The sequence below is a fragment of the Talpa europaea genome (genome assembly GCF_964194135.1).
Source record: "Talpa europaea genome assembly, chromosome: 7".
NCBI classification, from domain to species: Eukaryota; Metazoa; Chordata; class Mammalia; order Eulipotyphla; family Talpidae; genus Talpa; species Talpa europaea.
The window spans coordinates 25,257,063-25,271,040 of NC_140074.1; the positions used below are offsets into that span (position 1 = coordinate 25,257,063).

A 13,978-nucleotide genomic window follows, 5' to 3' on the forward strand; every position below is an offset into this window, starting at 1 on the left:
TCCTTTCTTTTTTCCTGTGTTCTTCTATGTCCTCCTTTTCTCTGTTGGCCACAATCAACCTTTCATCTTTGCTCTTAGTCCCTGGTGGCTCTGAAGATGTTTCTTAGTCCATAGATAACACCTGATGCTCAAAAAGTTGTAACTCTGGACTCCGATTTCTTGCCTTCTCTAATGTCCTAGATCACCAACGGGAGAGTCCCAACTACTAACTAAGGATGGCAAATCAGGAAAGTGGAGCCTGAGGAATTCCATTGGACTCATGACTGGAGAGGCCTGGCTAACAGGGCCAGTGCTTCTGGAGAAGCTTCTGGTGTGCTCTTTAAGGTGTAGCATGGAAAGGTGGTTCCATGCACAAGTGAATTTAGAATCTCCACAGCCCATATCTTCATCAGGGAGATTTGCAATGTACACAGAAAGTGAAGATTCCAACATGTATTCTAGCAAAGAAACTAGCTTAACTTTCTTAACCCAGCATTACTTACTTAATTTAAACACATGTATATATGTGTGTGTATATATGTGTGTGTGTGTATATGTGTGTGTGTGTGTATATATATATATATATGTTTGTGTATGTGCATGTATGGCCATTGCTGATTATTCACACCACCTGTCAGGGACCTGCAGAACCAGTGTTCTTGGCCATATACTTTGGGGACTATTCTCTCTGCAGGAAAGTTCTCGAAATCCACTCTTAACAATGTAGTAATCTGAATGCCTTTTCTAGAACAGGTTCAAACTTCTATTTTTGTATTATGGAATGTTGCATTTATAGCAAATATAATAATATATAGGGGATATAACTTTCCTAAGATGTGATTTAACTAAAAAACAACAGTGAATCACTGACAAAATTATAAAACTTTCTTCTCTTTGGAGTACTTTTCATCACTTGAATTAGCTCTGACTTTAGATCGTTAAGTTTAATACTTACAGAGTTCCCACCCTGTGCCCATTACTGTCTTGAATTCATGTGTAGAAAAATAAGACACAATTTTTGTCTCAAAGGAGATTGAGAGGTGAATCTTATAGTTGTAATATACTACTTAAGTCTTATAATCTTTTCATTCTGATATTTACTAAAAGAAGTATTGGTTATGACATGCTTACCTCTGTGCCTAGAACAGGGTAAGCTTTAAGCATTATTAGCTGTTCAGTTAAATACTTTGAGTTGTAGAAAACAATGTAGATAATTTAGACCCTTATCTCTTAAGAAAACGAAAAACAAATTTCAGACAGGTGACTTCCAATTCTTGTGGTCAATGTTCTATTTAGAATGGGCAACTCTGAGCTGTAGAAACACTCCTTCAAATACTGCCTCCGCCATATTCCTTAAAGTCAGGCAATGTACCTGCTTTTGAGATCATCCACTTTGCAGACATCAAGGCTGAAGAGGTTTGTTTACTGTTGGGAGTGTGGATATTGGAGTGGCCCAAGTAGACCCAGACTTTCCCTCCCCCTCTCCCTTGGACCTTTCACCTCTCCAAGGAAATTTTCTTAGGTTTTGCCTGAGTTCAACATTCAGGTCCTGTCATTTTACAGGTATAGTGCCTTTTTGTATTCCTAGTGGATATGGATTCCCTTCATTTGGACTTACACAAAATATTAAAAATAATCCCCCCCTTGCCTTTCTCATGGTTGTGCCCTCAAGTCTCAGATACAATGGAGTGTGGGAGTGAGGGCTCTCAAAGACCATCTCTTGGTACCTATATGGGGGTTCCCATGCTGGACCCCATACATCCAGCAGGCTTGGCTCAGGATTCCTGGTCTCTTCAGGAGCTAGCCCTCCAAATTGGCCTTGTTGGAATAAAAAGCAATCATTTTTCCTTACTACTATTAGGTCTAAGGTCAGAGAAAGCCTGATGTATGCTTACTGAATTAACCTGTTCATGAAATATTGTACGTAACCACTTAAAAATGCTCTCTTGTTTGCGAATTTTTTTTTTGCAGGATGTTAGCAACTTCTTTGTACATGAATCTGTGATTCTAAAAAGGCATATTCCCACTTGGGACAAAAGCCAACTACAATATCAGTTAAAGTTTAGCTCATACATAAAATGAAAAAAAATCTAAATAGAATATAAGAAATCCCTTTCAAAACTTCTTGATTTATAGACCTTATAAAATGACCCTTGGAAGATAGCATGTAGGATTACGGGATTTATTTTGTGGGTTTGCCATGAGAATGAAATAGAGTTTTGGAATTATTGAGGTCAGACGCAAAGGGAAATTAAATAAGCTCTGTGGATGAAAAGAAAAAAAATATTTAAAGTGCCCTGTAAGACATAGCAGGTAATAAAGCACTAGGGCCAGATGGATACACAGCTGTATTGTACAGAACATTCAGTCATAAATTACTTCCAATTTTAGAAGGGGTTTATAAACATGCTTAGGCACCAAAGAAACTTCTTGTTCCAATTTCACTGGCAAGAGAAAAGAAACATATAGGTTATAAACTCATTTTATTCCTTAGCTCTAATCCAAAATCCATGACTATAAGATTTATAAAGCTATTAAGCTATGTGTTTGCCATGGTCATGTGGATTTATTCTATGGAAAACAATATTTACTACCTAGTTACTATTACAAATATAAAACTAGATAATTAAAGACTAAGTGTGAAGAAGGTTTTTACTTAGTGAATTGAAGAGCTAAAAAAAAAGGACTCATCTCAAAGAACTAATCTTAGTGGGATTTTGTAAAAGTTTCAAGACTAGTCTGAATTTAGGCAGAATAAATATAAGTTTTTCATTTTGTAGGTATATGCACCAGAATAATCGTGACTACAATATATTAAACCATTTAGTATCACAGGTGTTCCTTGAAATATGGCTTGGAATAGCAAAAATCTAGAACAACCTTTATGTCCAACACTAGGGCTAATAAATTATGGTATGTTCATTCATAGATATTATTTATTGCAAAGAATATTTAATACCAGAAAAGATGGTATTTTAAATGATAAAAACAGGTTACAAAGTAGTCTATAGAATGATTCATGATGATTCATTGGGTTTCAGCAATGTCTAGTGTGGGTCTTGTTAGAGTCAGTCAGCAGTGAGACTCAAGACTATCAGAGAACACATTTGGCCCAGATGCTGTGGACAAGTCAGACAGTAGCCACAGCCCATCTGCAGGCCTGCACCAGGGGTTCTTTTCAGTGGGATTTTCAGGGATGGCCCTAGGGCAAGGACTAGAGAAATATACCGGCAAGAGCTGCCATTGTCTGTAAGCCTCAGACCTGACAGTAGCTAATTTTTTTTTTTTTATAAATTTTATTGTTATATTCCCCATACAATTGCAGCCCCTCCATTCTGACCCCAATCCCTCCCCTCCCGCCCCCGCCCCCCTAAAAGTGTCTCTGGTTCATAGTTTTTTGTTGATTTTGATTTTCACTTTCTTATAGTTATTCATTTTCCTGGTCCCTTATTTAAGTTTTCTAGATTCCTGCTATGAGTGAGACCATCCGGTATTTTTCTTTTTCTTTTTGGCTTATTTCGCTGAGCATGATCCCTTCCAGCGCCATCCATGTTGCTGCAAATTGCATGTGTTTATCTTTTTTGAATGCTGAGTAATATTCCATGGTATATATGTACCACATCTTCTTGATCCAGTCATCTATTTTTGGGCATTTGGGTTGTTTCCAAAGCTTAGACAGTAGCTAATTTTTTTAAAAGATTTATTTTTATTTATTTAGGCATACAAGAGCTGGGGCGTAGGCCAGAGGTGCAGGATGTGTGTGTGTGTGTGTGTGTGTGTGTGTGTGAGAGAGAGAGAGAGAGAGAGGATTCACCAGAGATAGAGTGGGGAGCAGAACAGGTGGATCCACTGAGATACACTGCTGAGGGGAGCAGCGGGAGACATGTGGGTTAGCTCCAAGGCCAGGGATCGAACTCAGCTGCAATGTTCCAAATAGCTTCATAGTTCTGAGACTTAACCCCTTGCACTACCAGGGAGGCCCTCTAATATATATGTTTTACCAATGCAGTCGGCTTCCAGAGTCTCCAAGAGGCATTCCAGTTACGAGAATGACTGCACTGAGGTGCCCAGAGCTAAGTGTTCTGATCAGATATTTAGGGCTCATTGATAGTATTTCCCAGTCCAGATGCAGTTTACCTACCAAGGGTCATCATTATCATCCAGCAATGTTGCTTAGTGCTATAGACTGAATATTTGAGCCCTTCACCCCATTTATAAGTTGAAATCCAAGCCTCAGAGTGGTAATACTAAGCGATGAGGTCTTCGGGTCATGAAGACAGAGTCCGCATGTATGAAATGAGTGCCCTATAAGAGGAAACAGAAAACTTTCTTGTTCCCTTCCCGGCTGTGAGGTTACAGAAAAGATGGTCTATAGCAGCTCTGCTTTCATCACCTTCTGCCAGCACCTTGATCTTGGACTGCCCAGTCTCCAGGACTGTGAGAAGTAAATTTCTATTGTTCATCAGCCACTCAGTCTATGGTATAATTTTTCTAAGAGCCCAAATGAACTGAGACACATAGTGTCATTATTCACCTTCTACCTGTTGAGCAAACAGATGTTTAGGGGGGTCAATTTAAGACAATGAGTCAAACTGAGATTAACAGTCCAATCTTTATGTTTATTCCTGGACAGGGCAAAACAAAGGGGCTGAAGGAGAGGCACCTGCTCCTCAGGGTTGTACATCCCCCATGGAGTCAGCTTCCTCATCACCTGTATCAGGCCTCCGAAAGGCAGAGCTATAACACTGGGGCAACTTTCATAGAGAAAATCCTTTACCCGTATTGTGTGCTACGTGGACCGCTCACCGGTTCTAGCCTGCAATAGAGCTTCTGTAACATGGAGGTGTTGGGTAGGAGAAAAATTGATGGTCTGGTCCTCCTGAGGAGATGCTTAGTCCCAGACTGAGGTCTGGGGAAAGTGGGAGACTTGTGTTCTTAACTGCACAAGCTTCTATCATGCTGAACTGGGGGTAATGCTACCCATTGTTGTTCTGAGATTTTGTTGATTTTCTTGAATGAATATTTTTCTCTAAAAGCTGTATGTGGGCCTCCCTGGTGGTGCAGGTGGTTGAGCGCAGCACGGTGAAGCTGTCCACAGCCTCTGCAGTGTGGGTTTGATCCTGGCTGGCCAGGGAGCTACCCACATGGCTCGGGAGACCTCTCCTGCAGTGCCTGCTGCTCCCCTGGGCAGAGTGTTTCGGTCTGTCTGCCTGTTCTGTTCCCCACTCTGTCTCTGGTGAATCCTCTCACCCTCCTGCACATCTAGCCTGTACCCCGGTTCTTGTGTGCATGAATAAATAAATCTTTAAAAAAATAAATAAAAGCTGTATGTTTTCTGGAGACTTATTTTTAAAAGAAAAAAATTACTAGTTATGGCTGCTTGGTTGGATAGGAGGTTCACAGAGTTCCTCTCTCTGCCATCCTAAAAACTTATGCCCCTTCTTGTTTATAATTCATCTGTGTCTCAAGCACCATTACCTGTAGTAATTTCATTAATACCATACATTTATGATAAAGATGGAGATGATATGCAACCATCTATTAATGATTATCTCTGGATGAGGAATTATATTGCTTTAAATATTCTTATTTTACTTATCTGTATTTTTGTCTTGATCATTTTTTAATGAGAAAAAAAAAGGTTTTAATAAAAGAAACACAAAATTTCCCTTGGTGACTGGGAAGGAAAGAGATAACACCAGGCCTGAAATATATTCTCTCCCTTTTATTGAGAGAGTTGCTGGAAAGAAAGATGACTTGGTCAGATCGCCTTATAAACATAGTAAACAACTATGGGGGCAACATGTTTACTTATAAACATAGTAAACAACTCTCGGGCAACATCCAAATGGCATTCACTAGTGGGAGATCCCTTAGTTGTAAAATGTTTTTAGAACAGCAGGAGGTATCTGGTCTTAGAATTAGAACTGATCATGGTAAACAGATCAGGAAAACCTATGAATTTGTAGGGAGTGGATCCCTGCGAAAATTGACATGTTATGTAACTACAAGAATATAGTTACAGAAAAGGCTTTCTTTTGTGCAAGTGATTACTGCATATGTTAAATGTTCTCAAAAAGAGGTAAGAAATCACCTGGGGAACTGTTAGAGGGCTGAATCTCTCTCCCTGCCTGTCCCATAAAGCCTATTATGGGTAAGATCTCTGATTATGGTGAGCCTGATTTGAGAATACTATCATTTGTGCTGTTTCAGTATTAAAATAAGGAAAAGAACAATATTCTTAGGAGCCCTTGTGTGTTTAAGCACTTTAATGAGATGGTGTAAGAAGTTAGGGGACTCTTTTTAAGTAAATCATAAGACGATAAATTGAGGAGAGGCAGGGCCATAGAAGTGGTGTCTTCTCATGGCCAGCATTGTGATTTATGGCATGTTAGGTATCTTTTTTCAAACAAGAGGACAATGCAACTTTAGGTTTTCCTCTTTTTTTTTTTATGAAAACCAATTTTTTTCAAGTCAGTTTGGCAATTCATTCATATAGTTTCCTGGAAATTGAGTTTTAGTGATTTGGACTGCTTTATACAATACAACTTAATGATAAAAACATTACCCCCAATTCTTCTGGCATTTCTGTGCTGTGTCATTAGAAGAATTATTGATAGTTTGGGGAAGTGAATATCCTTTTCCCCAGCTGTGAGGAATTTCATATTTTTATGCTTTGATAGGATGTAAGAAAGGAAAATGACGAAGAGATTTTAGCTGCTAGGTGCATTTATCTCAGTAAGTCACGTAAGTTCCATGATTGAAGGTGAGATGGGGGTGTGGACCTCAGTACTTTCCACGAGGAATGGCCAACAACCAGTTAAAGATTACTCCATGTTCTAGCTGCCTTCAATTTTATGTAAAACATTGCTCATATTTTTATTTTCTTCTGTGCCAAAGAATCGACAGTCACCATTTTACAAAAACATTGTTTTCAAAGGATTTTTTGGTTAGTTTTGATTGGAACACATTTTTCCCACATAAATGCTACTAAAAATAATAGTCTTATTTCCAACAAGATAGTGAAGCAAGAGTTCTAATAATATTATAAATTCTTACTTGTTTTTATATTATAATGAATCTTATGATCTGTTTGGAATCTAAAATTTCAATAACATACCACATATAAATAGCACATAGTAATTCCAGACTTTAAATGCAAATCTCTTTCTTCTGTCTCACTGTCCACAATTTATGGTAAATATACTCTATTTTTGTCGTTGTGCTAAGCACATTATGTGGTGTTTACCATGTAATCATGATATCATGTAACCATAATGTAGTGTTCAACTTGTAACCATTCTCCATTTTATATGCAAGCAAAATGAGACTAAGTTAAAGTAACTTGTGCAGAGAAATACAGCTGTTCTAGGTGGAACCAGACAGGTTTCTAAATCTCGTGCTCCTGACTGCCCCCTTGTGACAGCAGTGCTACTAAAGGACAACTCTGGCTGTAACTCAATGCATATTGGCCACATACTGTTTTGTCAGTAAGAATGTCCTTCTGTCCTTCCTCTACCCTTAAACTAGCCTGTTGTCCCCATTTCGGTTCTCACAGCCTTGAAGTTAGAGTACATGTCTTTAGTACTTTTGTATACTAACATTTGTGTAACAATTTAATTAATGCCTTCTTCCTCTGCTAGGCTTCCAGAGAATCCAGAGTTTACTCTCTGTGCAGTGATTTCTATCTGAACTCTTTCCTCAACCCATAGTTTTAAAAAAATCATTTACTTATTAAAATGTTTTCCATCCTGATTGAGGTATAATTGACAAATAATTTAGCATACATTTAATTTGTACGATGTGATGAGTTGATATATGTATGCTGTGAAATGATTCCCACAGTGTTTTTATTTTTTATTTTTAACGATTTATTTATGCATGCATGCAAGAGCTGGGGTATAGGCCAGAGGTGTGGGGGTGGTGGGGGTGAGAGGATTCACCAGAGAGTGGGGAACAGAACAGGCAGACTGACCAAAGTACACTGCTGAGGGGAACAGTGGGCAAGTCAGGAGAGGTCTCCCTGGCTAGCTGGCCAGGAATCAAACTCGAGCTGCAGTGGTTGCGGACAGCTTCATAGGTTGCATCTTAACTCTTGTGTCACCAGGGAGGCCCCACAGTGAGGGCAGTTGAGGGTAATTGAGGGTAGTTTGCTGACCACTTGATTAACCTTTAGGAGTTTCTTTTTGCCTTTCAGGAAATATCCTAATGCATCCGCCCAAGGCCCTTGCTGTCTGATCGCATTGCCAACAAGTTCCTAGTGCAAACACTCTTCAACAGTCAGTCTCATCTGGAGGTAGGGACCTGTCCTTACCATGTAGAGGTTTTTCTTATATCCACATCTGTATTCAAACTACTCCTTCCACTTCATATACTGAGCTCACTCCTTTGCTCAATCCTAATGACTCCTCAGGGCCCAGTAAAGCACCCTCTCCACACAAAGCCTTCCAGCTCAACCCCTGCCATACCCTCAGCTCTAGCCTGCCTAGCAAGTCCCTTATCCATCTTGCCTTCTTTGGGCATAAATTTCTCCCCCTCATAGGATTAGCAACAGCTTTCCTTATTCCCCCATCATTTCCCCCAAGTTGAAGCTGGCTGTAGTACTGCATATTCTTCAGTAGGTGGCAACCTTCACAAGCAGAATTCAGGCAATTGTGTTGGTTTGCTCAACAGGACAGTGTCCCTAATGGGAGGCACAGATGCCCCCAGCAACTACCTCAGCTGATCTTGTTCACTAATTAGAAACATTTGCTTCCTTGGAGTCACAAAAATGTTCCCATTATTATTCTGTTCTGTGAGGGGAAACAATCTGAGTTGTTATTTAAGTGACTCCATTTTCTAGCCCTCATGCGCTTAGAAGATCAGAGGTATCAAAACAAAGCTCTTTATTATTTATTTGCAAAGAATTAGAGGTTAATCATGATTGTTTGTTCAGTGCTGGTATGACATTTTTCTTTTCACAGATGATGATAATGTCAAAACTTTTGTATAGGGATCTTTATCATTAAAAACAAGGAGAAAGAGACAAGGTTTTTTGTTTTTGTTTTTTTTTAAGGATAGGCTGCTTATTGAAAACAAAGGCATAAAAAAAACTGGGCATGTGGTTTAGAATTCTTTCCCTCTTTGACAGCCATATTGGAAAGTTTGTTGCTTTCCCAATTAGAGAAGTTGTCTCTAATGATGTCTTTGGTACCTGGCTTTTCTGCAACAACGAGAGAGGCCTTGATTGCACTTCTGTAAGAGCACGCTTTAAGGTCATACCTGGGCTGTTTACCACTTTCGAAGAGATCTTACTTGGAAAATCCGTTCACTTCCTTTTCTGTGTCCCTCCAGGACTTAGTCCCCCAACGTGAATCTTACTTCCTGTAGGACATGTTCCCTTTGCCTTCAAACCTTCTTTACTTATGTGTATGAAGCAAATATACAATGAGGAAACAAGGTCGAAAGTCAGCAAGCAGATAGAAAACTGTACTTTGAAACATGTGCTGTGGTCTTCAAAGAAACCACTGTGGGAGTCCGTGTAATTTATTTTAATCATGATTTAGGGACTTCAACTATCTTTTTTTCCAAGATTTTTCACTGAGATCTATTTAAAAGATTTCAGCTCAGTTGACTGGCTGATGACTGATCGAGGTAAAGGCATCACAGTGGCAAAATCACTTCCCATATACAGTCTGTTTGTTATGATTGTTTGATATCAAAACTGGTTCTTAAACTGCTGTGGTTATGAATGTACTCAGGGTCTCTGCCCCACCTTCAAAGTTCGATTAAGCTCCTCAAATCTGTGAATGTGCAAAATGAAGAAATCCCCATAGCACCTGGCAAACATTGGCAGCTGTGATGTGCATCATGTCCTTATCAATGTAGAAGTCAATCTCAGAGGCTTAATGAAATTCACCATTGGGGGCAGAGATACTGCTGGTCCACACCAGGTTCTTCATTGTGTGTTTGAAGACAAGAAGGTAGATATGGAACTCCTGCTCGGTGAGACCCAGGAAGCTGGCCAGCTTGGCCCCAGACAGAGGGGTATAGGACTTTAGGAAGCTGCAGCTGGTGGAGAGCTGGGCCTGCTGCTGTACCTCTTTGGAAAAAACCTTCAGGTGCTGCAAGAAGGGCTCCCTATGGTAGCTGGGGTGCACGCTGTCATATTTGGGCATCACAGGCCACAGGAACCTGGGGATAGCTAAAAAAAGTTGCTCGTAGACCTGCACATCCCCTTTCTGTGTGCATAGCACCTTTGTTCTGGCATTTCTCCTAAAGCTGGAGGTGAATGCTCTCATCCATATGCATGGCGTATATGATGAGTGGGAAGGCCAGCAGTGCATAGATCTGCTCATTCTGCTTAATCATCCCACACTTGTATGTGGTCCTCTGAAACATGCTCTTGGTCCTCTGGATGTAGAGCATGATGATGCCAAACACATGGATGGCATCCTGCTAGTGACACAGCATCAGATATTCAAAACCAATGTAATAGTATGTGGTGACCTGGCACTCGGGCACACAGGAATACATGTTCTTCCCGTTCAGTTCAATATTCTCCAGCACCTTGATGGCCTGGGAGTGATCCCTCAGCAGGTAGCGCAGGTACAGAAGCTCCACCAGGTTAGCATCTTGTAGAGGGTTAGCATCTTGAAGTAGGTTAGCATCTTGTAGAGGGTATGCTGCCCATCCTCCCCAGCCACACTCTTGGGGTCACCTCCACTTGCGTACACCTCCAGTTTCCAGTTGATGTGGGACTTGTCCACTAGGGAATGAAGGACACTGAGGATACTGTGAACATTCCAGATTTGGGGATTGGAATGAAGGAAGTCAATCTGCTCTGTTGACTTCTTTGCAATCTTACAGTGGTACTAACTAAATGACTGAAACTGATCGATGAACTCATACTTGACATCTCAGAGCCCCTGGTTGGGTAATTCAAGGAGAGCAGGGTCATCAGCATTAAGATTGTAGTTGAGGGCCTCCCTGGTGGGCGCAAGGGGTTAAAATGCAGCTAATGGAGCCATCCACAGCCACTGCAGCATGAGTTCAGTCCCCAGCCAGGGGGCTACCCACATGGCACAGCAGACCTCTCCTGTCTCACCCACTGCTCCCCTCAGCAGTGTATTTCAGTAGGTCCATCTGTTCTGCTTCCCACTCCGTCTCTGTTGAGTCCTCTCATCCCCTGCACCTCTGGCCTGTGTCCCATTTCTTCTACGTCCCCCCAAAATCAACAAAACAAAAACCAAGAGTAGTAGCAACAGTCAATCCTTATGGTTAACTAGCACCTATCAATCATCATGATTGAATCTTTATGATTGAATAGCACCTATTCTGTCCTGAACACTGTTTGAAGTGCTATATATTTATTTAATCTATAATTATCTCACAAAAATCTGTGAAGGTGATCTTGTTATCATTCTCATTTTGTAGTTGAGAAAACAGAAACACAGAGAGTTTAAACAAGTGATTGAGCTGGGATTTGAACCCAGGTAGACTGAATGCCTGGACTGTGGTGTGAATCACTGTGCTATGCTGTCCCTCGAGAGTCGAATTCCCATTGTGAACCAACCACATAATACCCTCCTCATCTCACAATACTTAACCAGATGTCACTAAGTGATTCACATCCATGTGTCCCCAGATGTGTGTATGCCATGGAGCAGTTGTGTGTGAGGCTCTGCAGGTATAAGGCCTCTGCTCGGGCAGAGGGGATTGAAATAGCAACTAAGGGCCACAACTATATTGAAGTAATTGCAACTCTGCATGATGGATGGGTCTTGACAATGTTTATTGCAAAATGCTCTCTTTATTTTTTTGTAATTGGGGAAGGCCATAAGATCCTCATTGGTTTAGGTTAAAAAATGCTTAGAACTCTCCCATCTTATTTAGAATTACCTCCATCCGTGTCTACAGACTTGCCCCCGATTTTCTGACTAGCTGGGGCTTGCTGAAGACTTACTGTGGGTTCATGTACTGGATTCGCCATTTTGTCCTATGATCCCCATTACCTTTGCGTCACACAAGCACTTCTTTGAACATAATTTGATTTTTTAAAAAAGTGTGTATTATTTTGAAACAAAGCATCTTTTTTAAAATCAAAGGCTACTTCATAGACTATTAGAGGGCAGACCCTCAAGCCTGGTGGGGCTACAGCACAATAAATTATGCAGCCTTAGCATTAAGAAATCTCTAATATAGCAAGATCCTTTCAAATTAGAGCAATTTCCTGGTATGGTTAATTGCTTTTATAGTCAGTTTTGGCATGATTGTGATGTGTTGTTCCAAGTCAAGCTATGGACTAGAGCATTCTGTGACTTTTGCTCAACTCACACAAGGCAATTTACACTTCATTGTTCTAGTTAAGATGAAAGTGGATGTTCAATTACAAAGTTGTACAACAACAAAAAAAAATAAAAGAGAGAAGAAGAGAAGGAGAGATGAACAACAAATCCTGAGTAAAATAAGCCAGAAGACATTGGTTAAAAAATACCCCTCTCAAGAGCACTTTGTGGCAGGTATGTATGTGTGTAGTGTGTTTGAATCATTAAAACAAAGAGTCAGTTTATATTAGCCTGATGTCAGAAGAACTCTCTCCTTAACTTACTCCTTGGTTCTGGCCAGTGCAGATTTCTATTTACACCATACCCCAAAGGGCTCTTGACCTCTGGTCTTCGGGTGACAAGCATATCTATTGGGAATGATTGCACCAACACTGTGAGAAAGAACAAACAATTCTACATGGTAAAAACAAAACACTGAAAACAATAGATGAATTAGTCACTTAAAAATTTTCTTTTCACAAAGGGATTGACAAAAGCTCTGAGCCAGGAATGTTGAGAAAGTGGTCCCTTCTCTGCTGCATGTGTTCTTTGTTCTCTGGCTGGTCCTATACTAGGTGCCTGAGGACTGCCACTCTCTTGCATCACAGCTTTTATTATGATTTGGGACAATTCTCAGTTCTCTTTCTTTGTTTCTATACTTGTTCAGTGGCCTTTAATTTTATTGATTTCTTACTTTTTTTTTTTTAAGATTTATTCATTCATGCATACAAGAAGCGGGGCGCAGGCCAGATGTGCAGGAGGGTAAAAGGATTTACCAGAGACAGAGCGGGGAACAGACTGACCAAAACACACTGCTGAGGGGAGCAGCGGGCAAGACAGGAGAGGTCTGTTACACCATGTGGGTATCTCCCTGGCCAGCTGGGAATTGAGCCCGTGCTGCAGAGTCTGCGGACAGTTTTACAGTGCTGTGCTCAACCTACTGCGCCACCGGGGAGGCCCTGATTTCTTATTTTATTAATTATTGTATCAAAGTAGTACATGGACATATACTTGAAGTCATCAGTAGGTTCTTTGGAACTGTGACTTTAAGGGAAATGATGTATAAAAGACTCAATTTTACCTTAGACTATTGACATTAACAAGAGTTAAGTTCCTCCAGCATATTTGATTGCAAAACATCATTAAAAACATTTAGATAGGGCCTCCCCGGTGGCGCAGCGGTTGAGCGCTGGGTTGCGAAGCTGCCCGCGGCCTGTGCAGCGCTGGTTCGATCCCCGGCTGCTCCCCAGCCACCAGAGGAGGGTCCCGCATGGCGCGCAGACCTCTCCTGCCACCCGCTGCTCCCCTCAGCAGTGTACTTCGGTCCTTCTGCCTGCTCTGCTCCCCGCTCTGGCTCTGGTCAATTCTCTCACCCTCCCGCGCTTCTGACTGTACCCAGTGCTTGTATAAACAAAACAAACAAACAAATAAAATAAATAAAACATGCCTCTATTAAAAAAAAAAAAGTAAAAAAAAAAAAAGTAAAAAAAAAAAAACATTTAGATAAGGACCGTAAGCACGTCTAACATTGGACAACAATCTGTATTCATTCGGTCATTCATTTTCAACCTGCTCAGTACAGCTCAAGGTCCCTGGTGGCAGGACCTGTCCTGGCAGCTCAGGGAACAAAGTGAGAACCAGACCTGGACAGGCTGCCCTTCTCACAGGCTGCACTCACACCCTCTCGTGGTGCT

At 40.9% G+C, this 13,978-nt stretch overlaps 1 pseudogene across 1 annotated transcript; it reads right to left on the reverse strand.

Annotated features, from left to right (window-relative positions):
• Nucleotides 1–9,715: 9,715 nt before the first annotated feature.
• LOC311173666 (eukaryotic translation initiation factor 3 subunit L-like) lies at nt 9,716–11,950 on the reverse strand (annotated as a pseudogene). The gene is made up of 2 exons: nt 11,880–11,950; nt 9,716–10,947 (listed from the first exon to the last, which is right to left on the reverse strand). The product of its transcript is annotated as a eukaryotic translation initiation factor 3 subunit L-like (transcript).
• Between the last annotated feature and the right edge of the window lie 2,028 nt (nt 11,951–13,978).